Here is a 26496-nt window from a genome sequence, read left to right as displayed (position 1 = left end):
AACTTTTGAACAGTAGTGTATACTTTAATGTGAAGAAGTCTTGTGTTTAGTATCCATCTGCACTAACCTGAAGGCAAAAAAAAAAGAAAAAAAAAATCCTGTACAAATACAGAACAGTGATTGTATTATTTTCAGTTTTGGAGCCAAATTGGATTTGTGAATTTTCCTCCATGAATAAATACAGAAATACCGCCGAGTGTTGTTACTGAAGTGTACCGTATTGTTGCTCTTTTCTTTGCCGTGTTAGTCTAAAGTCGTTTTCCATTTCTGGGTTCCTGAACCTCCAAATCCACAAATCCTGCTGGATTAGAAACAAAATGCCAATAGAAATAACCAAGACAGAAAGCATACAGTCTCGCTGTAATACCACCCTCATCCTCGACCCCCAAACAACACCAGCCCTCCAGCCCAAAGCTGACTCACAACCTCTCTGCAAAACATTATTCTTCATCTAAAAAAGGAGGAAAAACAGCTGTCTTTGTTCTTTTCAACTAAAAGTCTCACTGGCTTGGGTTTGGACACGGATAGCCTTCACGGTTTGGCTGAAGTGGAGCAGTCGACTCCAATTAAAGACTACAGTACTACAGTAAACGTCAACCTGACACGATGCATTCTACACTTTCATAATGGATAGTACGTATTCCTATCCCTCAAACTCTCCGCCAGTGTTTTTTCTAGCATGTAAGTCATGCATTAGAAGCTGTGCATGTTGGGAAGTCACGTGGCTTCGTATTCCGAGAGATTCGTCTTCTGGAATTATTTCGTAATCTCTTTCACAGCTGGAGTTGCCCAGGTTTGAAAGGCAGTTTTGCAACCGAAAGCATGATGAACCAGTTTATCATGCCAGGTAATGCATCTCTCCGCCTGTCTCCATGTCTATCTGTCGCTCTCTCTTCACACCACTTCATTCATCTCCAGACTGCTCCGTCCAGATAAGCCAGTTCAATATTTTTGATGGACCTGTAAATTATAGTTGTTGAAATCCAGGAGAAGTCCAAAGCATCGGTTAGATTTGCTCTGGCCGAGATTTACTAGGGTCATATTTATCTGCCGCCCCAATGGACCGCTTTAAAAATAGGGAGGCTCAATCCAGCAGCACATGAGAAGAAATATAAACTCCTCCAAAACAGAGGATCAGTCAAATAAAGGACTATTTGAGTGGAACACAAATTTTCACTCCGAGAAAATGTCAAAAAAACATCACTTCATGAAATGTGCAACCATGTTTTACTGCTCAAGATGTTAACCATATTTCCAGATGCCAGTGTAGAGCTTAACAGGGTTTTGCTCCATTAAATTCCTTAATTTCAAGTGAATTATTGATACGATGCAGAATTCCCAACTGAATTCGAATGTAAGGCAGCAGGATTCAAGATTCAAGAGTTTAATGTCATGAGTAAAGTCTTTCACACTGAAATTCTTACTCTATGAATCCTCTCAGCAGCCTCTGACATAAACATAATAATAAACAACACAATATGTAAATGACATAATTACTACAATTACAATATCCTGATAGTGATTTTTCATTAGACAAATTTTATTCATTAAAAGAGGTTAAAAAGTTTTGCAAATTATAAATATACATATAAAAAATCATATATATATATATTACATTTTTAAAATGTTAAAATTTAGTTTTAGTTAACAAAATTTTAGATACATTTATATATCTATATATATTATTCATGTAAAAAGAGAAAAGAGATTTCAATATTTATAATTACATTTTTAAAATGAAATTTATATTGTTTTTTTATGAAGTTATTTATAAAAAATATTTAATATTTAATTAGAATATATACATAAACTTAAAGTTAAGGACATAATAATAAAAGACACAATATGTAAATTGCTAAATTACTACAATTACAATATCCTGATAGTGATTTTTCATTGAATGAGTTTTATTCATTAAAAGAGATTAAAAAGTTTTGCAAATTATAAATATACATATAAAAAAATCATATAAATAATATATATTTATGCATATATATATATATATATATATATATATATATATATATATATATATATATATATATATATATATAAATTAAATTTAGAAAATGTTACATTTAAAATAAAATAATTAATAAAATAATAAAAATACAATTATATATATTATGCATGTCAAAAGAAAAATAGTCTAAATATTTATAATTACATTTTAAAATTACATTTATATAGTTTTTTATGTAGATATTTATTAAAAATATTTAATATTTAATTAGAAAATATATACACACACTCATACTATATATATATATATATATATATATATATATATATATATATATATATATATATATATATATATATATATATATATATATATATATATATATATATATATTTTTTTTTTTTTTTTTTTTTTTTTATTCTTTTTCCAGAATGGATTACCTGTGTTGTGGCCATTTCAGTTCAAATTCACACAATATTTACATTCTTCTTGAGTCTGATAAATGCAGGACTATCAAGCTTCAGAAATCACAGGCACTCAACCCTGCAGATCTGCTGTAATTCAGTGCCAATCAAGCTGTGATGAGCGGTGCATACAGTCCAGTTGCACTAACTTCACGGTCAAGCTCGCTTTGAACATCTGCATTTGTGATGAAGCAAACTGAGGTTTCCGTGCTGTTGCAGTTCAAGGGGCAGACCCAACCACCCCCCCCCCCCCCAAAAAAAAGCTTTCCGCTATAATCAAATGCTGGATTGCAATAGCAACCGTCCTGTCTTACTGAGCGCTTGATCAAAAAGCAAAGCGAGGGGCTGAGGAAGGGTTTCCGCTGGCTCTCCTCTCTCTCACACAGGGGCATTTGTTCTGCAGCGGGGGCTTGATTTGTGGTCACGTCTGAAAGCAGATCTGCTCTCTTTGACCCACCTTAGCAGGAGGGAAATCAATGTGCTGATTAGGAGAGTGGATCGAGTTTCTGATTAAAACCACAGCGTGTAAAAAAACAACAGACACTGAATCCTCTTCTCAGTGCAGGAAGATTCCCAGAATTCCTTTAAATGAGGCATCGGTGACATCACAGCCTGATAACGGCACAGACTTATTCGGGTCGTCGAGTTTAGGGATGTGAGTGTGTTTTTGGATGTAAATGGCTGAAATGAATAGTGAGATGAATCACATATCTTTTTAATTTTATGTTTTGCTATTATTATTAAGAAGAGAGTAAAATATCTGGAAGTCACACTTGTGCCAGACTCAGACTTGTTCAGTGTGAATTCAATTAGAACTGGGATCATTTTTACATTAAGATTGACTGAAAGTTAACTAATAATAATCCTTGTCTGCACACACACACACACACACACCTAAAAATGTATATTCAATGGCCATTGCATTGATCAGAGTGACAAATTGACAACTAACAGAGATGTGTAAAGATTAAATAAACTGTATCTGCTTTCAATAAAGAGAGTCGCATCTAAAGAGCATCTCAAATGAGAGAGAGACGGACAGAGAGCGAGCCAATCAAACACTACCTTGCCGTGGGCTATTTGTGTTAGTAAGTAAGTTAAGTATAACCTCTTTAGCCTCGGCATACCAGAAAAAAAGAAAGAAAGAAAAACTCATTTTTTGATGTGGCTCTTAAATGAAGAAAAACAAACATGGATGTATTACAGAGGGCAGAGCAGCGCTGATTCCAAGAGATATGTGCGTAATTAGATTCGTGCCATTTTTTCATGCCTGTTATTAAATTATAGGGAGTTTCAACAATATTTTTGTGAACCGAATTCCTCCCTCTTGGGTTTTTAGGCATAAGAAATGGGAGACTGTAGACTGATGATGAATGATACTTTTAAAGAAAAGACAAGTGTGAGAGAAATGTTACAACTGAAAACTTATTCAAAGAGAATGAGAGAAAATACTAGTTCAGCTGAGAAAATTAAAGGAATAGTTCACCCAAAAATGAAAATTAGCCGAAAATGTCCTCAACCTCATGTCGTCCAAGATGTAGGTGTGTTTGTTTCTTCATCAGATTTGGAGAAATCTGCATTGCATCACTTGTTCACCAGTGTATCCTCTGCAGTGATTGGGTGCCATCAGAATGAGAGTCCAAACAGCTGATAAAATCATCACAATAATCCACAATTAATCCACCACACTCCAGTCCAATCAGTTAACATGTAGAGATTTTAAAGAAACAAATCCATCATTAAGGTCTTTTAACTTTAAACCATTGCATCTGGATGAAATATGAAGAAATATGATTTTATAATCCATAATAATGCTTCCTCCAGTGAAAAAGTTGTCTCTTCTGAATCAGGAATGAAATCGCAACAGATCAAGCATTGTTTACAATCCAAAACAGCTCTAAACAAACATGTGGGTGGATATTGATGTGAGACACGACAGGAGATGGACTTTTTCACTGGAGGAAGCTTTATTATGGATTATAGATTCATATTTTAGCCAGAAGCAATGGTTTGAAGTTTGTTTCAAACACACTTTTGGCTTTAAAAGTCATTAACTGATGAACAGGAGTGTGATGTATTGTGATGTTTTTATCAGCTGTTTGGACTCTCATTCTGACGGCACCCATTCACTGCAGAGCACCCATTGATGAGACACTGATGCAATGCTACATTTCTCCAAATCTGTCCCGATGATGAAACAAAGTCATCTACATCGTGGATCCCATTAATCAAATCCCATTAATTAAATGTTTGTATTTTACCAGGTAGCTTAAAAAAATAAGCATTTATTATTTAACATGTGTTGTTGCTAGTTAATCAACAGTTAGTGCTATATAGCAAACATACATGATTGCATGCCAAATAGTAAATGCTTAATGAGTAAAGCAGCATTAAACTCATTTTTTGACATAACCATCCTCAACCTAAAAGCTCCACTTTTCACCGCAATGATGACGAAACAGAACACAAACCATTCAAAATCCCAACATAACAGGATATTGAACAATGAAAGGAGACATTTTTCTCATCTTACGCATAAACACTTGCAGTGTGTCCCATGCAATGCACACTGGGAACTACAAATCCCTGGCCAACGTTTGCCAACAAAAATGATTCATGCTTCCAATTGCCTCTAATTCAAACGGATTGCATGCAATAAAAAAGTTGCAACAAATTGATCATGAATGTGTTGCATTAGTTTGCATTTTAATTCAGGAAACTGAACAAGCAGCTTGAGTTGCATCAGCATGACTTTTAATCACTGAGGCACATTTACCAATTTAAACTCACACTGCATAAATTATTCCTGATCTTGCATACTATTTACAGTAAGACAGATCTACAATGATGAGACACAATCATTCCGATGTGCATGGGCTGAAAGACTGAGGATGTGTTTTTAACGGGATGGGGGGAGGTGGAAGGGACCTAAACCTGAATGGATGAAGATCTCTTTGGACTGGAGTCTGCCTCCCATCTACAAAATGTCTCTCCATCACCCAGCAGATAAAACTTTTCTCTTTTGAACTCCAGAAGTGAGTTCTCCTCCTCCAGAGGTCTTATCTCCCATAACTTGAGAGGGAGTGCTGATCCTTCAGAAGGGTTGAGATAACAGCGTAGACCGTAAAGAGCAATCGGCCTGACAAACTCATAAACCAGCTCCACTAAAGGCTCATTCATCTTTCTGTACATGAGCTCTGTGTGTGTGTGTGTGTGTGTGTGTGTGTGTGTGTGTGTGTGTGTGCATATTACATTGTTGGTTTACATAATTCCATGGTGCAAGACATTTAAAACTTCAATAATTCAACTAACAATTGTGTCAACATTTACTCAAACTTGTGTCCTTTTATATTTCTATGCTGATATTCAGTGGAAAACGGCTCATGCCAACGCTGTCAAGGCAAGGCCGTCAAGCTTTAAAATGACAAAAATGTAGTCAACACAATCTGTAAAACTGAAAAGCTAAACATCACAGTTCCACGACTTCAACATCACCCCATTAAGCTTCTGACAAATCTATTTACAAGATATTTTCCCTGAAAGTTTAAGTTAGAATAGTGTGCAACAGAGCAATTATAAACAACCTGTTCAGATCGATGACGTTTAATGCCCACGACAACCTCTGCAGTCCCGTCTAGCCACTGGTTAGCAAGTAAAAGCTTCAAGGGGATATTAATAATGTATTTTATGCATGAAATAATACCTATTTCATGCATTAACCAAAAACCATGCAGAACGATGGAGCTGGAAGTTCAAAAATGCAACTCGTTTCAGAATTTTGGCCTAAAATAATATGTTATCCCTACAGCACTCCATTCAAAGCTCTTAATTTGTCCATATAGCTGTTGGCAAAGGCATTTGGAGGAAACCCTATCGCCCCCTCGAGAACTGAGGTTCATTACCACCATTGTAACTCAATGGGACCACACACCTACAATGCAGCATTGTTGAGTCAACCATTATTATATCCTCAACTTATATTGGAGCATGAGCAAACATCTCGCTATGGTTGTTTCAGAGGATTGCATAAGGTCTTCAGATGTTATCATGCCTTTTAAAGATGGCAGAATATGGAATTAGATGACAAACACAATGAGTTTTATCATTGAAAATCCAACAAAATTACACCAAAAAACACAGTCTTCAAAGATATCCAAAGATGAATGAGATTCTGCGGTCAAAGTGTGGTGTTTTTACCTTACGATTTGACTTAGGGTCAACTTCTATGCTATTTACTTTCCAAAAGCATGCTTCTGGTCTTATGGTGAATGATTCATCGATGCACAAATACTGCATCTAATAACTTGCTGACATCACAGATGCCTCCAACCACTTTGCGAAGAAACTACCATTTTTCCATGATCCAGGTGTTTAAAATCAAGTTTGACCTCAGTTTTCTCTGTTTTGTTAGATTACAGAGCTTCTTGCGCTTCACTTTATGTTGACTTTAGGTGTGAGATTTTGTAATATTGGTGCAATTTGCACCTGCTTCTGCTCCGAAACCAAAATCCAATGTCTTTCGCTGATTCCCACCGTCATTACGAGACTTTAGACAGCTGCACCCGAGGACAGCGATCATACGTTCAAAACAAATTCATTCATGAACAGCAGAGTGCTTTGATTATTCGCCTTTAGCGGCTGCTGCTGTGTTATTGTAGCCTTTAAAATCTACAGTGATAAAAACTCATGCTGACTTTTTCAAGAACGAACCTGTTAGGCTTCATTAGGAGTATTTTCAGTTCTGTCAGTCAGAACAGAGAGCAAAGGTTTGCTGTGGTCTGCCTTGGGTGCATGGCTCATTGCGTCATTTATCCTGTAAAACTCAATTTTCTCCATCTATGCTGAAGCTGTAAGCGTTGCTTAACCGAACAAACCCATGTATTATAATAGACGGGTCGCTCCTAGTCGTTTTGCTCAGGATGAACACTCGGACAGCTCTTGGCAGCTTCAGAATCAGACAGAAAGGCTTCACTCGGCCTGTGTTAGTCCAGGGTGGTCTGTTTTATTGTCACACATCGAGTCTTTTCCTTTAGCCCACTGCCAGCGTGGTCCCACACCAACCGTGCGGTAATAATGTACGGAAAGAATAACAGCCATGATACATTACACTTTATAGCCGAGCGCCTGCGCACACAGAAGAAGAATAAACCAGATCCATCATCTCTCCAACTTTCAGAAGTCTTTTTCCTGATACTCTGTTTATATTCTTTCCTACAGGTGGACGATGTAAAATTGGCACCAATCACAGAAGTTACAACTGTTTTACTAACACAGGACATCAATTGAGGAACCGATAAAATACCGTTAATGAACAGCCACCCCAAAATAAAATGCATGCTGTTTTTGCATCCAAAATACAATATACACAATGTTTTCCATATTATAACAGTTCATAGTGTTTGTTATGGAAGCTTGTTTCCAAATGGGGGGAAAAAAAGTTAATTGCTCCCCCCCCCTCACAATTCAGACTATTTTTTTCACTCAAAATTCTGTTCATCTCACAATTTTTACTTTTTTCTTACAATAAAAAGTATAAATATATATATATATATATATATATATATATATATATATATATATATATATATATAAACTCGCAATTGGAGGAAAAAGTCAAAAATTGCAACTTTCTTTTTCTTTCAAAAAAATGATTTTTTTTTCTAAATTGTGAAACCTAAACTCAGAATCTTATTTTTTTGCAATTCTAAAAGAGAGAGAGAGAGAGAGAGAGAGAGAGAGAGAGAGAGAGAGATTTGAGTGATAAAAAGTCACAATTAACCATTTCATTTTGTTTTTATTTTGTTTCAGGAATGGTCTTTCACGTTCAAGACCAAAAACATTTAAATGAGACTTGAAAGTGTTTTGATGTTTGTTCTTCAGACAAAACTATTGCACTTTAATGGTGCCTTTGTGTCCTTTAACAGTGACTGAAAAATAGCCTAGTTACATTGAAATGGAAGTGATGACAGATTTTTTTTCTCCTGGATTTCTGTTGTTTTTACTAGAACACCCAGTTATGACATTTTGATTAAACCTATCAAAAAAAAATGAAATGCATAGACCAGGGGTTTCAAACTCAATTCCTGGAGGGCCAGAGCCCCGCAGGGTTTAGTTTCACCTCTGCTCCAGCACACATATCATGTAGTTTCAAAGAAGCCTGCAGGACTTGATTAGTTGGATCAGGTGTGTTTAATTAGGATTGAAGCTAAACTCTGCAAGGCTTCGGCTCTCCAGGAATTGAGTTTGACACCCCTGACACAGATGAATTAAGACCCTTTTGCTGATTTCTCTTTCCTAACCCTGCACAATTATAGTCTGTTCCGTTTATTTATAGTTTATTAATTGCATTAGCATTGTTTTCCCACTGTTTTCCCCTGACAGAACAAACCTGCAAACCACCAGGTGAGAAGAGTTTAAAATCTTTTCAAACATTCAGTGAGTCTTAAATATATTTCCCCACGGTTCGCAATGCAGGATTTGTTTCTTCAGGGGCACACCGTTCTCTCCATGGGTTTTGGATGACGTCATTTGAGCCCCATTTCAAAGCATAAAAATGCAACTGTTTTATGCGTTTTACACTATTTTATGGCAGCATAATTCTTAACACAGCATCTTGCTGACACGCAAGGTTAGTCTTTGAGCTTTTCGAATGTGTTGATATCACATATTTTATGCACAACACAAATTTATGACCTTTCACGCCGGGGTTTCTCTGCAGCACAGGTCATGCTGCAAGAATGTGCTTTCCTCTAGTTTTTTTCTTCTCTCCATGCCGTCTTGAGTAAAAGAGGGGAATAATAAACTTCTCGTGGGACCTCGGTGTCAATGCAGAAACAGGGATGAATGTTTTGTTTGTTTAATGATCAGCTCCGAAGCATTTCTAGATTACCCGGGATAATTGTGAGGTACACGTAAACCGAACTCGGGCACTTTATCAATATTTCCCTGGTGGAAGGGGGAACGGTCTCCACCGTGTTTGTGGTTCATGTGCCTCCCTGTTCTCCAAAAACATTCATATTCTGGTTTATCAGTTGCTTTACAATCATTTGCCCTCTTTACTTTTAGCACTCCCTCTATGTAACGATAAAGCCTCAGGTGATCTAGTCAGCTTCATCATTTATAAACCCCTCTGGATCAGAAATAGCTGCTGAAGTCTCTTTTTTTGTTGTTGCTGATCTTTTCATTTTCTATTAATCTTTGCAAAATAACTTCGACTCTGGAGTCTTTCCGTGATGAGTGACAAGTTTCTCCGTCAGAGTCGATCCGTGCAACATCATTAAACTAAATGACAGGAAGTTTCTCTTCAGTAACCTCAAGCACACACAACACAAGGGGTTAAAACAGCACAAAACACTCCTGAAAAAAACAATATTGGCAGATTATTTCTCAGTCCGGTCCATGCATGTGCTCCATTCAGCCTTGAGCAAGAGTTTTTGCTTAAAATACCATTTAGCAATAAGGAAAATTCTTCATTGTTTTCATTGTTGATGTTTTTATTTTTCAAAACGATGAACAAAACTACACTTTAAAGGTTTTTTGAAAAGATTACTGAGGTATGTTTTAGAAGAAAATATGGTTTCAGTTTTCTTCTTCAAAATGTCATGTTTAACTCGATGTGTTACTTGCTCTTTCTTTGTACGTGTGAAATGTAGCAGTTTCTGAGTGAAGGATAAAATGCAATAAACACGGCTTGTGTTGATCACAATGTGAGGTGAATTATCGACTGCTGAAAACTATGAAAAGTTCAACTGATGATTAGAAACCAAACACTGCAAGCACTTCTGCTGTTGTTTATGCATTCATAAAATGTCAGTTTTGCTCATGGTAAATATTATGCATACTTCCAGGCCTCTGCAGTTTGTGGATATATACATAAATAATAACAGACAGGTTTACAAAGCATTTTCACTGAATATTCTGCTGAGTTCGGCACACTGCACTGCTTAGAAATAAAGGGTCTTTATTGGCATTGATGGTTCTATGAAGAACATCTAACATCCATAGAACCTTTCCATTGCACAGATGGTGCTTTGTTGTGGAAAAAGGTTCTTCAGAATAATTAAATCTTTGCAATTAAAAAAAAAAAAAAAAAAAAAAAAAAAAAAAAACGGTTGTTACACTCTTAAAAATAAAGGTTCCAAAAGAGGGTTTTTGCAATGATAGAAGAACCATTTTTGGCTCACCAGAGAACCTTTCATTTAACAGTTCTTACAATTTTTTTTTTTTTTTAGTGTAAAGAACATTTTTATAATCTGAAGACCTGTTTTCACTATAAAGAAGCTTTTGTTTGGGAAGTTTCCATAGATGTTAAAGGTTCTATATAGAACCATCAATGCCAATAAAAAAAAACTCCTGTTGACTTGGATTAAATGTGTCAAGAATCAACACTTAAAAAAAACCCCCACAACTGAAAATCATATTGTAGTTTCTCAAACACTAAAATATGAAATGCATGAGATTGTATTCAATTTAATAGTCAAAGTTTACTTGAAATCAAGACTTGTGCTCTGAATCATCCATGGAAAAATCTAAATTTCTTATAGTTGCTAAAAAATATGCCTATTATTATATTTATTATTATTTATTTTTTTGGCTGGATCTCAATTACTAGACTGCATGTTGCATCACTGAAAAAGAGTGTGAGAAATCAATTTTACCCAAGTTCAAATAGGGATAAATACTACTTACACAAAAAACAAATCATGTAAGATATTTATACTTGAAGTTATTTGCACATCAGTGCACAAGTAATCATGAAAAAAAAAAATTTAAAAAAATCATACAATTATTGTCTTTTGTCCGTGCAACAATTTTTTCTACAAAATAACACATAAATAGAACATTAACTCTAGAAATTAAGGGAATTATTCAATTTTTCCCATATTATTATTATTATTATTATTATTATTATTATTATTATTATTATTATTTTAGTCTCCAAAAGCTACAGTAGATGTTTTCTGCTTTTACATGAATCTTTAGTGTTTTTCATCATGCTGATTTTTGGCAAATTGCATGGAAACCAGTTTGAACCCCAATACATTTGAAAGCTTCTGTGGGAAACCCCAAAAGGTTCTTCTATTTCATCACCTGCAAAAACCTTCTTTTGAAATCTTTATTTTTAAGCTTACCGCCAAAACTGCTTTTCCTGCTACTCAGATTTGGCTCCAAAGTGAACATAAATCAGTTATGCAATGCCTAACATGTTACCTGCAACCGTCAGACTAGCTGCTAACAGAAGTATCCCATGCAGCATTTCATCTGCGGCGCTGGAGTTTGCTTTCACAGCTGGCTGTGGATTCAGGTGGGCCTGTTTTCTGCCGGTGGGAAACCCTGCTGAGGCTCAAGATGAATGGCTGGTGGAAGGCGGTCTAATTGGGGGCGGGTGGAATAATTCCTCTGTTTTGAGGCATTTACTAATCTGTGTGTGAATGATGTTTGCCCTCATTTGTGGAGAACCAAGCGGCCCTTTGCTCAAAATAGAGAGCCAACATCAAATTGTGGTCTGACCGCAGCGTTTTCCAGAAAATAAGTGTACAAACCCAGGATGCTTTCTGAGTCGAGAGCGTCTGAAAGCAAACGAAAGGAAGGAGTCACTTTACAGCAGCTGGAAGAGCGTGGGAAATAAATATTAATTTGACCAAAGATGTATGGCGTATTTAAGTCTTTCATTTTCTAGATCTTGGTCAAACATAGTCATAGATTTGCTGATATTTGAACATTTATTGTTATTGTTTTGGTTTAGGTCAATGCAAGTTAAGTTCTATCAACAGTCAAATTATTAATGCAGATTTAATTTCAGTAAATAAGCAACAATTACAGTAATGCACTTACTGCACGAAATCACGTGAATCTACCGTTTACTGAATCTCTAAATTTGTACTACCCAAACTTTTTTCTGATGTTCATAAGAATATTTTCTTAAGGTTGATCTGAAAATAATATTCTTACAAATCATAATTCTTAAAGTTAGGATAACTTCTAACTTCTAAATTCTGAAAGGTAACATGTTTAATTACTTTATTGGGTTGTTTCAATATTAGGAATTACAACATAACAATAGCTACTCTATTACTATAGGGATCACAGCTGTAACTCAAACTGCAAAAAAATGCCATTCTAGATGGAGGAATTAAACATTTTTAGCACATATTTTAAATTTAAAAAGCCATTTTCTTGCTTACTGGGTTTACTGATTTTGGACATACATGGCTATTAAGCAATTATAAATGCATAATGTTTAAGACTTGTGGTTACACTTTCAAAAGAATTTTTAGGCTGCATTTATTTGATCAGAAAAACAGTAAAAAAAAAAAAAAAAAAGGTAAATTGTGAAATATTTTTACCATTTTCTGTGTGATTTATATTGTAAAATGCATAATTACTCCAGTCTTCAGTGTCACATGATCTTCAGAAATAATTCTCAATAAATATTTCTGATAATTATAAATGCTGAAAACAGTTTTTTGTGGAAACTGTGATACATTTTATTTTCCAGGATTCTTTCATAAATAGAAAGTAAAAAAAAAAAAACAGCATTTATAAAAAAAGAAAAAAAGATTCAATGTCTTTATTGATCCACTTAATGCATCTTTGCTAAATAAAGTTATTCATTTGTATAAGTATGGTAGTGTATATTGTGCCATAAATGTGTAACCTTTAGAAAAGCCGAGTCCCAGAGGTCTGAGATGTGAAGGTTGTATATCTGCAGCCAGAAGATCACAGATTCTCTTAAGCACACTTCAAAGGGTTAACCTGATCCCACAGCTCTGCATGAGCACAAGAGGTTAACACAACGCCCGAGACATGAGGAACTGTGGGAAAAATGTGAGGTAAAGACAGCGAGGTCAAAGCAGAGAGATCGCAGTCCCCTTCACTCAGAATTACCTTCAATAATGCAACGAGTCTGAGAGGTTTAGAGAAGTTTTACAAACAACTTTTATTTTAAAACTATAATTTCAACGTAAACATGACCTTTGACACAAGGTTTTTCATGCAGTTATTGTTTCAATCTAGCGTAACACTGGGTAATAAACGTTATTTACATAGCAGTGAAGTACAAACAGGCTCTTGTTGTACTTTTATGGCCACATGATTAAGAATCCGTCAATCATTCGTTTCATTAGTGTGATTAGTGACGGAGATTCTCACAGGCCTTCAGCACAGTGTATGATCACATACTGATAATGCAAATTCACAAAACTTTATACATCTCTGTGCTGGCGTCATTGTGAACTGTGAAAATCTTACATTTTAGATGTTATAGACATTAAATATCAGTGTTTTTTTTCTACAAACATCACATGGAGAAACGTTTCGTCATTGACACCATTGGTGAATCATATTATATTGTATTACATAGTATATTGATTCTGTTCACTAACAAATGAGAATCAAACACCAGGCAAGACATAAGACACATCTAAACACCAACACAGACTGATCTGAATCACTGAATAATGTGAATCCAACAATGAGTGAATCACTGGATCATTTGAATCCAACATTGACTGAATCACGTGAAACCAACATTGACTGAAACACTGAATCATGTGAATCCAACAATGAGTGAATCACTGAATCATGTGAATCCAACAATGAGTGAATCACTGGATCATTTGAATCCAACATTGACTGAATCACGTGAATCCAACATTGACTGAAACACTGAATCATGTGAATCCAACAATGAGTGAATCACTGAATCATGTGAATCCAACAATGAGTGAATCACTGAATCATGTGAATCCAACAATGAGTGAATCACTGAATCATGTGAATCCAACAATGAGTGAATCACTGAATCACGTGAAACCAACATTGACTGAAACACTGAATCATGTGAATCCAACATTGACTGAATCACGTGAAACCAACATTGACTGAAACACTGAATCATTTGAATCCAACATTGACTGAATCACTGAATCATGTAAATTCAACATTGACTGAATCACTGAATCATGTGAATCCAACATTGACTGAATCACTGTATTATGTGAATCCAACATTGACTGAATCACTGGATCATTTGAATCCAACGTTGACTGAATCACTGAATCATGTGAATCCAACATTGACTGAATCACTGAATCATGTGAATCCAACATTGACTGAATCATGTGAATCCAACAATGAGTGAATCACTGAATCACGTGAAACCAACATTGACTGAAACACTGAATCATGTGAATCCAACATTGACTGAATCACGTGAAACCAACATTGACTGAAACACTGAATCATTTGAATCCAACATTGACTGAATCACTGTATTATGTGAATCCAACATTGACTGAATCACTGGATCATTTGAATCCAACGTTGACTGAATCACTGAATCATGTGAATCCAACATTGACTGAATCACTGAATCATGTGAATCCAACATTGACTGAATCACGTGAATCCAACATTGACTAAATCACTGAATCATGTGAATCCAACAATGAGTGAATCACGTGAATCCAACATTGACTGAATCACTGAATCATGTGAATCCATCAATGAGTGAATCACTGGATCATTTGAATCCAACATTGACTGAATCACTGGATCATTTGAATCCAACATTGACTGAATCACTGAATCACCTCTGGATGGATCATTGCCATCATCTCTTCCATGTCAACATCAGTTTTTGTCAACGATCGTGAAAAACAATGAGTGACCAAATAGTTTTCATTGCAGCAATGAGTGTTTTCAGGAAATGTAGGCACGTCACTAAATTATATTGTGTTTACACTGACACTGGCCATTGGTCGAGCACCAGAAACCAGACAAAAACAGTGACAGTTTCAGGACAAGGACGTTGTTTAGCATCATTTCTGACAGACGTTCAAGCGGCAGCGGAAAAGCTCACTAGCATCATTTCCTCAGGTCACATGACGAGTAGCTGCTGCGCTACTGTTGGTTTAATGTGGGGGGTAAAATGAGCTCCGTGGTCATGGCTTTTCTTTATTTAGCTTCACACACAACAGCAATGACCGAGAGGGGAGATCACAGCAGAGACAGAGGTCAGAGGTCACGGACAGTGTCACACTAACAGGGCTGAGGACGGACACAGGGCAGGGCAGACAGGCACATGTTCGCCCTCATACTTTCTGCAGACTTTCTCTTTCCTTTCAGGATTCCTCTTCACTTTCTTTTTTCTTTCTTACCACTCACTGTCACTCTTTCTTTGGTTGAACCTCAAATAAAATGTCCAGGTCACGTTTCACTCCCATTTTACAGAGTTTTGCTTAAAGTAAATGGAACCTCTTAAGTAAGATTTACTTATTTTTATTTTATTTATTTTTTTTGCATTGTGATGGCAACAACACATGCCTTTCCCCCCAAATCTTCAAAGAAAGACATCTTATTAATGTAATGCAATGTTGTAATATTTTAAACTATTACGGTAATTCTCTCCCAACTTTTCAGCATCAGAATGGATCAGATTTTTTTTTTTTTTTTGCTAAATGAATATTATATTATTTGTAGAATTTTTGCATTCTGACAGAATTTTTTCTAAATAACTGCTTTTTGTTAATTATTAAATAAACAGAAATGTTAGCCACTTTTACTGCATTACAGTAAATAACAGTTAGAACATTTTGCTTTAAGAAAATGTAATACTAAATTAATGTTATATTATGTGTGGCATTTTTGCACCATAGCAGTATTTGTTCTAAATATCTGCCTTTAATACATGCCTCAATAAAAATAAAGTGCTGTATTTTTTTACTTTATTTTTTTTTTTTTTTGAGTCAGGTCTCATAATTGTAATGGATTTGAACATTTTGCTGTCAAGTTAAAATATTCTATAATTTAAACTTTTAAAAATAAATGTCACAATGCAAAAAAAAAAAAAAAAAAAACCTGTAAAGCTATATTTACTTTAAGCAAAAAATATGTGATAATATTGTTTATATATATATATGATGACCTAGACATTATTTTTGGCAAGTTCCATGAGATTCAGCCCTTACTTGCTCATCTCTTTCTCTTTTTCAGACATCAGTTTCCGTCATATTTTCCAGACTGTGTTCCTTCTGTTCTTCACCTGTATCTCTCCCCATGTCCCGTCTCTCTTCCTCTCTCTGTGTGTCCTCGGGCTCAGTTTTCAGCCGGATGACTCTGGTGTGGGCGGCCTCGGGGTCACTGTGAGAGTTTCTGTGAATGACTCCAGCAGGGGGGCGGCGTGATCTCCGGCTCTCTGTGCTCCACAGACGCTCCCTCGTCCTCCTCCTCTTCCTCCAGATGAGTGCTGGGGTTCCTCAGCTGCTCGATGGACTGAGACAGAACCTACAGAACAAACACGAGAGAGAAAGGGAGAGAAATAAGCTGTTTTGCATTTTATATCATCATGGCTGATTTCCAAAGCTTCATGGGAGTAGTTCATTGAATTAAATAAAGTAGGGTATTTTTTTTCTTCTTCTTTTTTTTTTCCTTTTCTTTTTTTCAGATTTTCTGACTTTCTAAAACCTTATCAGTTTGTTTGGTTCATATGGAGAAAATTATTTGGAGAAGTTATTTTGGCATTATAATTGTGCTGTATTGTTATTCTAGCTTTAACTGCATTGAGATCAGTTTTGCGTCATATTTAATTCATTAAAAAGTGGCTCATTACTACTATATATATTTTTTGCAATATTATTATAGCAATTATATATATATATATATATATATATATATATATATATATATTATATATATAATTGCTCTCATTATATAGTAATATTTTTTAAATAATTAGCATTAATAATATTAATTATATATTATTAATTATATAATTTATATATTATTTGACCTTTAATTACTCTTTATTTTAATGCTATTACTTTTATTTATTTATATTTTGATCAATTTACTTTAAACTTATTTTTACTTTCTTTTTCTTTTTCAAAATACCTGCCTTTTAATTATGCATAAATAAAAAGCAAAGTTGTTAATTGTTTTTATTTTACAGTGAACAATTGTCTTCAAACTTCTCAGTATCACAGTGAATATTATTTATTATTTTTTTAATCTTTATTGAATATTTTTTTTGTATAAATACAGAATATTATTTATTGAATTGTTTTAAATATTTATTAATATTATATAAATTATTTCAATTTTAAAATTTGATATTTAATTGATTTTAGATTTTAAGTAAGAATTGAAAAAATAATTATCACATTGCAAATTAATTAATTAATTAATTGAAATAAAAATGACAAATTAAATGCATTTATTATTTATATATAATTTATTTATTTAAATATGACCTGAACATATTTTTGACAAGTTTACTATTACTATTATTGCTACATCTGTTATTTATTTATAAAGTTTGTTCAATTTACTTTGTACTCTTTCATACATCCATTTTTCTTTTAAAACTTATTTGTTTGAGTAAATGGTTTGGAAAAGTACTTCTGGAACTGGAGTTCAGTTTTGTGTCATAACTTATTAGAAGTGACACATTAACATGATCTTTCATTCTTTCTGGTATCTTCTTGTTAAAGTGGCTCATTAAATGTGTCTCTTTCCCAAACACGCCGCCCGTCTGCCCTCAGTCCTCCTGTAAAAGGGTCAAATAATACCAAACCCCCCAAAACAGCAGCTGTAAAAGATCTAGATGAAATAAAAAGTGGATGAATGATATACACGGATACATGTGTGTGTTAAACTGACTGTAAAATCCTCTACTAGACCTTCAGGAAATGAAAGAGAGAGAGAGAGAAAGTAATACTGAATAGAGGAAGAAAGTGTTATTAGAAAGGAAAAAAACAGGGTGTATGGGGCATTAAATAAAAAGTAAAACTCCCCAGTCATTTCGTATTGAAAACTGTACAATTTTCCAAAGCTAAATTGTAAATATTCAAATAAAAACTAAACTAAAATAAAATATAAAATATATAGAAAATGAAATGAAATGTTGATTGTTGGAATGAGAGTGACTGCTGGCATTTATTCACTTCCTGTCCTTGTATTACCTCACTTCCTGTCGCAACGAGGCATCAGTCAGATCAATTTACACCGTCATTTAAGAGAAAAGAGCGCTTAAAAACTCCTCTATTAGGACCACACTGCAGGACACACAGGTTAAACACACACACACACACACACACTCTGAAATGTTCAGGTTCATGAAGTTTAAAGGAATTTCTCATTGTAGTTTTCAGACACAGTTTGCTGAAGTTGCTCTCATACAACCCAGATGTGTTTTGTCGCTGTGTCGCTGTTAAGCAAACTCTCTTAAACTCTTTTTTGGTGTATCTCATACGTAAGGTGATAAATCATGACAGTCCTTTTAGTTGTAATGATGCTCTGTCCATTAAATGATCCTGAATTGAAAGCACTCGATGCTTTCTGCTTTTAGAAAAAAAAGATGACATCTTATTACTTTTAAAGGCCCAAACCTTTGTTTAAAATAAAAAATCCTGAATGTTTGAATGCAAGTCTAAAAGTTAAATGTGTTAAAAGTCCCATTAAAAAAACATCCTGGGATTTACTCACTTTCCAATCATCCAAATTACAAAAAAAATATATTACAGTAATTCTCTTCCAAGTTTTTCAAGTTTTTTTTTTTTTAAAAGTGAAATTTTTAATTTAAAAGGCGTTTAAAGGGCCTCTAATAAAGGCTTTATTTTCTTAAAGCCAGAATATTTATTTTCATTTAATTTCCTGTTTCATGAATTCAGCCCTTACTTCCTTTCTTTAGTTTTTGATTCTTGTTTCAAAGTTCCACCAGTTTTATTTTATTTCATGTAAAGTTTGAACTAAAGCAGGGACCAATCTTGAGCTGTTCTGTACCTGGCTGATGTGGACGTGCTGGTGGAGCTGTTTCTGTTTCTCCATGAAGTTGTGGTGCTGTTGCTGAAGCACGAGCTGAGCCAGTGTGCTCTGTGGCAGCGGCGCTGACTGCGTCCGGTTCAGAGGTCGATGCCGCGGTAACCTGCTGCGAGAACTCCCAGACGCACGCTCCTTCATCACCAGAGGAGACGAGGAGAGCACAGGAACACTACCTGTGACTGAGAGAGAGAGAGAGAGAGAGAGAGAGAGAGAGAGAGAAGCATATGAAGCACACATCTGACATTTCATACCAGACGCTCACACTGGATGTGATATATATATATATATATATATATATATATATATATATATATATATATATATATATATATATGTGTGTGTGTGTGTGTGTGTGTTTTAATGCTACTATTATGGTAATGATACTTGTATTAATTTATACAGTTTTTTAAATTCCTTGTTTACTTTGCACACACACACACACACACACACACACACACACACACACACATATATATATATATACAAGAGCTGTGGCAAATGCCACCCTAAAAGAAAGCCTTGACACCCCAGCTGCCACCCTAGTTGGCAGCAACGAATTAAAGGTTATGGCCAATTTGAAAATTTATGAGCGCGAATCTTTCGTGATTCGTGATTCGTGATCCCGCTCCTAACTCCCGAACTGATTCAAATGATTTGCGATCCCCAAACTGACTCAAATGATTCGCGAACCCGCTCCGAACTCCCAAACTGACTCAAATGATTCGCGAACCCGCTCCGAACTCCCAAACTGACTCAAATGATTCGCGATCCCGCTACAAACTCCCAAACTGACTCAAATGATTCGCGATCCCGCTACGAACTCCCGAACTGATTCAAATTATTCGCAATCCCCAAACTGACTCAAATGATTCGCGAATCCGCTTTGAACTCCCGAACTGATTCAAATGATTTGCGATCCCCAAACTTGAATAATTTACAAAGCATTAATATACCATAATATTTTGTTGTTGTTGTTGCTATAAAAACAGACCTAAGCCATCAATAGCCTTTAAAATGGCTTAAAATGCATTATATAAAAAAAATTATGAGGCAATAATAATTGGTTAATAATTACACTGTTAAAATACATAATGTGGGCAAATACAAAATAAACAATTTATGTACATGTTATTACAAATGCCATGTGATTGCTGCTGTTACACTTACAGGACAATCAAATCCTTGTTTAGGCTACTGACCAAACATTTCATTCAAATATTCACTAAATCTTTCATTTTTGGACACCTTTTTGCTATAGATGACACAGACTTTATAATTTATTCAAAAAAATGTGCATATCACAACCCTTACAAAAAAAACAACATGGTTTTATCATAGTAAAACTGCTTAATTTCCCTTTGCATGATTTCTGAATGCTTGAGACTATAAAATAAATTAGAGTCCTAATAAAGTTATAATCAAAGGTAAATGTCGAGTGCTACAATTGTGATTTTTAAATAATACAATGTATTCATTTAGTTTTTTATTTGATTAAAGTTATTTGTTCACCCCTATAGTAGTTTTTTCCCCCCATCATTATATTTGAGGAAGGGGGGCACAACAATAAATCCTGCTTATGGGAACCCTTAAGGTGTTGTTATACACGTCTCTGGGAATGTGTGCTCTACTGCACACACACACACACACACACACACACACACTGAAGCACGCGTGGTGTTTTCAGCTCTTCACTATATTGATGCATGATGTATGCTACACATGTGCACGTCAGCACGCTATGAGAGGATTTCACCATTTCATTTGATAAAACTATCGTCATTCACTCGTATCGTATACACAGACTGACAGAAATGGCAATGTCTTTATGACAACCTGTCAAAATAAAATGAAGTATTAATTAACTTGAAGTAACTCAAACAGAAATATAGTACTATTGCACAGTAGATTATGCTATACTTCAAGTAGGCCTATTAGCTAATAACAATAGTTTATTAATGAACACAGAAACTCTGTCTACAACTCACCAAAATAAAAGTTCGGTCTAACTCAAAGAAATGATGTAAGAAATTGCTTAGTAAAATATACTTAAAAAAAGATATAATAAAACACTATTTTAAAGGAATATCACACAAGGTTTCATAGAAGTTTTAATTTAAGCTTGCCAAAACAATAACACCATATTTTTCAAAACCAATTTCTAAAAGTACATTTGTATTTGTGCCTATAATGTGTATTTGTTTATTATTATTGTCAGCTAATAAAACCCATGCTTCAGAGACCATATTCATATAACATCTAAGTCTAATTGTAGCTCTGGTTGAGTTAGATGGTGATTAACACTAAACAGTAGTTAACTATAATAAAGTTCCGCCGTCACTTTAAGAACATGCACTTCCTGTGTGCTCTGCTCACCAGGTGACATCATCCTCTGCTGTCTCTGCTCCTTCAGAAGCAGGTGTTGCAGGAGCGCCTGCTGTCCGTGGCTCACTTTAGCCTCCATTGAGACGGGCGACACGGCGGTCGCGAGTCCTTCTGCGCTCCGATCCTTCAGCGCTGTTCCCGTCTGAAACACACAGATCAGACAAACACTATTAATATTCAAAGTTTGCCTAATTTTGCATTTAGACACGTATTTTCACTCAAGCATGAGCGAGACTTACATAACACCAGCATATGAAATATTAATTACAGTGCTGTTTTAAAACGCATCCAGTCAGCGTTTGTACCCGGCGTCGTCCATAAAGTGCACATAATTATCAGTCCACATTTAGAGCTCCCCAGTGAGTCATTCAGCTATTTTCAAATGTGAAAGTGTTGAAAGTATTTGGTAAAAGTGATCCATGTTTTGATTTGCTGGCATGTTAACGCACTTTCCTGACACCATTTCTTAAACTATTAAAAGCCTGTGATGAACGAAATGCCCTGAAACCCTAAACCAAGGGCCTGTTTACCTAAGGGCTAAAGATCCCACGGGGTCAGAGGTCACGAGCCCCAATAATCCACACAAGCACTCAGAAAATGAGACGTGCTCCTAAACCCTCGTGCAAACAAGAGCTCAAACCTACATCTCTGTAAAAACACGGCTCATCTTCGCGCTCTATAAAGAGGATCATCTCATCTCTGTCTCCTAACACGCATGGCACATTCCTCATACAGTATTTTGTGCTTTCACCACAAATAGATGCGACTCCGTGTCTCACTGTCTCCTAAAAATACCTTTCTTTTTCTGCAGGATCTATTTATTTCTGTTGCGTAGCAGATCGAGAGCCGGCGATGCTGCTTTTGTCTTTAGGCCTCATATTTCTCAGGAGTTGCTCTTTCAAAGAGCACGAGACCTTGTCTCCAGATTTTTCTCCTCTTGAACGAGCTGAGAATTTCCATACAGTAAGAATATAGAGCTATAAAATCACTGTAGAAGGCAACAGGTTAATCGACGAAAAATGTTCAGTTCAAGCGATATCTGAGTTTTTCTAGATCTAGTTCTAGATGTTTGCTAGGGATTGATGAATGCTTGGGTGTTGTGAATGGTGAAGTGGTGGAAATAGTGGATGATATAGACACAGAACATATTATTTCTTGGTAACAGCTACTGTAAAAATGTTTTGCTCAAGTGGCCAAAATGACCGTTGCAACGCGACAAAACAGTTAGCTTTCATCGCCGCTAGTTCTTTGAAGTTGCCTTGGTGTGTCCTGGCCATAATGTAGTTCAGAACCTGATTATATGAATCAAGCATTTCTAGGTTTTTGTTTTTGTGTCTTTGTAGAGTTTGATGTGATGGACGACTTACGCAGATGTGTGCGTGAGCAGGGTGCAGAGCCAGCGTGAGGTTTGGCAGAGAGGGGGACGTGTAGAGATTCAACAGAGACATGGACCCCTCCGTCTGTAGGACGCCCCCCTGAGACAGACAGCGCTGGAGGACAGACAGACAGAAAGCATTGCTTCAGCTCTTATATAACGCACTAGAAAACTAGCACAGCAACAATAGTAAAGCATGATATTGAGAACATCTGAAGAAGGAGAACCAGAATCAATGATGTAACTTTGCATAAGCATTCAGAGGGACAGAATTAGATATTGAAATATGAGCTTCCTCACTACAGGAATCAATCTGTGTATGTGTGTGCGCGCTTTAACCAGGCGTGAGGTGACAAAATCACAGCCAGAATGCATTCTAGGTTTTATTAAAGTATACATATAACTCCAAGGAATGGGATTTTGGACCAATGGGATTTTCACTTTGACTCTTGAATGGTTGCTAGAATGTTCCCAGATGGTTATTATGGTGGACTGTGTGGTGGTGCTATGAATTATTTAATTAATTGTGATTGGATTTTGTATATTACATTTATTGACATTTATGCATTTTAGCAGACGCATTTATCCAAAGCGACTTACAGTGCATCCAGGATATACATTTTTTGACCAGTATGTGTGTTGCTGGGAATCGAGCCCACAACCTTTTGCGCTGCTAACTCACTGCTCTACCACTTAGCCACAGGAACTCACAGGAACACATTTGGTTTCTAGTGTAATGAATGTTCCCTAGTAGGTTTTAGGTTGTTTCTAGAGTGTTTCAGGTAGTTATGCTGCACCATGTCAGTCAGTATCAGTTAATGGTGTGAATGTTACTGATATGAGGTCATCTTTAGCTACTAGTTTTGAAGCTCATGAAGCAGTGAAGTCTCAAGCTCACACACATTGCTGGCTGTAGGGCTGTAAGGATGAACTCATTCGGCTGTGTGCCTACAGGAGGAGAGGAGAGTTTGGCCCGTGAGGAAATGCTTGGGCAGAACTTCACAGGAGAAACTAACCTCAGCATCCCAGAACACCTCACCCCTTCCCCAAACCTCCAGCACAGCCAAAACCACAGCGGAAAAGAGCTGTCACAGTTAGTACAGCACATCACCATCATACATACTCACATGCACGCACACCTTAAACTCCATTTAACTCCATACATGCTGCACTGATGTTCTGATGTGATCTTAAAGTCATTGTTTGTTTGTCAGGCTGATGGTACGAGCGCCCTGGGACGGGGTCTGTGTACTCTCAGCTCCAAACAATGGATCATTGGGGGCCCGACTCCTTCACCCCATAGTCTGATAAGAGTAATGAGACGTGGGTCCATGACCATTTTATTTAGTTTCAGTTTTGTGGGCTGTATGCTTCAGTTCTCAAGAATGCATTCAAAAGCTGGAAACTGCACGCAAGCGCGTGAAACTGTTCCACAGCTGCCTTTATGTGCTGAAGGCTACTAACCAGTTTGCTTAAAGGGAGTTTGTTAAAGAGGACATTTATTTAGAAGAATAGCACAAACCCACTTTACAAGTAAAATATTTCACAAAAAAGAACGGGAGTTTATTAAAAGACACTGCAAAAACGGCTCAGAAAAGCAACAGAGTTCTGAGAAATGCTTATGAAATACCTGTTTGCTGAAATGCCACTTGCTTTAATATTTTATATACAATGTCATGACATTCTGACATTTTTATTAATACTTGCAGCCCACAAGTTAGTAATTTTTCATGTGAAAAGGTTAGTCACAAAAGAAGCTATATATACGTTTTTTACAGTGGCAGAAATTGTACATTTTTGTGTATATTTACATTTACATTTAGTCATTTAGCAGACACTTTTATCCAAAGAGATTAAAAAATGAGGACAATGGAAGCAATCAAAATCAACAAGTCTCAGTTAGCTTAACGCAGTTTACATAGCAAGGGCTTTTAAATAATATAATAAATAAAAAGAAAACAACTAGAATAGAAAAAGAATAGAGCAAGCTAGTTTTAGAAGTGTTTTTTTTGTTGTTGTTGTTGCTTTTGTTATTGGTATAATAAATGAAAATAAAACAGATATAATACAAAAATATTAGAAACCTAGCATTAGTTTTTAGTATAAAAAAAAAACAATCAGCAAATGAATAGAATGTAAGTCTAAAAGGGACAAGAGTTTTTTTAAGAATAGAATTAGAATAAAGAGAGATAGAGTTAGAGGGTCATTTTATTATTAAAGTATATTTGGGCATTTATATTTACAAAATAAAGAAAAAAATATATATACACATATGCTTTAAAGTAAGTAAACTAACCTTTGTGAAAATAAAATGTCAAAATATGGGTGAAATAATGTTCCATAATCATTCAGCCTAACAGATAATTATAAATAGTCCTTTCTGGTCCTCAAATCTGATTGGCTGAGAGCCTTTATCAGGAGTGCAATATTCTCCAACAATTTCACCGTTTGCATCACTCCGCTTGCAGTTTTTCCCATAGTGAGAATCATGGCAAATGCCCAAATCCACTATAAATTAATAAAAATACAGTTTTTGTGTCACAAAATGTAGATTCAACTTTTTTTTTAGGTGAAAATATGCTTGTTTAGACTTCAAGTTTGCTTCTTCTTAATAAAGATAACGTCTTGAATTTACTGCTGACTCTGATGTCTCTATAGTGGTTAAACATGAGATATAATTCACTGTGGGCAAATCTTAGGTGCTATCTTAGGACTCATATATATATTTTGTTCCAAAGCAAATCGTTTTGGCTGAGGGCAAAATTTCTTAACGTTATATTTTATGTAACTTCAATGCAGTATATCAGCGTGCTGCCATTTAAGATGTTTAAATGTAGAAGTGAGATGAGTGTATTTGTGTATTACCTTGATTTGAGAGGTGCTGGACCGGCCGTTCTCATTGTTGCACAAGCCAATGGGTGAGCTCGGTCCAGAACCTGCAGGGCTCTCATTGGCTGAGGAATCTAGACGGGAGGAGAACAGGAAGTGCTTAAAGAGACTACAGCGGTCAGCTCTAATACTGACTGTGAGCTCCGCCCACAGTTAATGCTTATTGATCTGTGTTTCATACATCAAATATGATTTGATTAATTAATTAAAATCAGTTAAAAAATGCAGTGAGCAGAGCTGTCATGGGAAATCATCCTTAACAGATGAAAGGATAGTACGACAAAGATATCGCTTTCCTTAGTGGGCATTCAAACTTTAATTTTGTCTCTTCACATACAGTAGTTTGCTACAGATCTGTGTTTTCTGAAATAAGGGCTGTTTATCTGTGTTTCAGGTTACAGGAAGATGGTTGTTTGCTCACCTGTTAGTTCAAGAGTTCGTTTTTTCAGCGGTTGTAACAAGGACACTGCCGTCTCTGCGGCGTATCGGTCCGCTTCGTCTCTCAGAAACCTTCTGCTTGAGTCTGGAGCGCACCTTCAGATTGGGCTCAGACGCTGAAAGGAGAGAGAAAACTGATTAGCTTACTCATTATTTTAGTTAAT

General features: G+C 35.7%; 1 pseudogene; it reads right to left on the bottom strand.

Annotated features, from left to right (window-relative positions):
• Positions 1 to 16566: 16566 nt before the first annotated feature.
• Positions 16567 to 26496, bottom strand: part of LOC113061945 (histone deacetylase 9-B-like) — a 32300-nt pseudogene continuing 22370 nt past the window's right edge.

Source organism: Carassius auratus, chromosome 44 (assembly GCF_003368295.1).
Source record: "Carassius auratus strain Wakin chromosome 44, ASM336829v1, whole genome shotgun sequence".
In the NCBI taxonomy this organism is placed as follows: domain Eukaryota; kingdom Metazoa; phylum Chordata; class Actinopteri; order Cypriniformes; family Cyprinidae; genus Carassius; species Carassius auratus.
The sequence above is the reverse complement of the archived record's forward strand: the minus strand, read 5'-3'. Positions and strand labels throughout refer to the sequence as shown.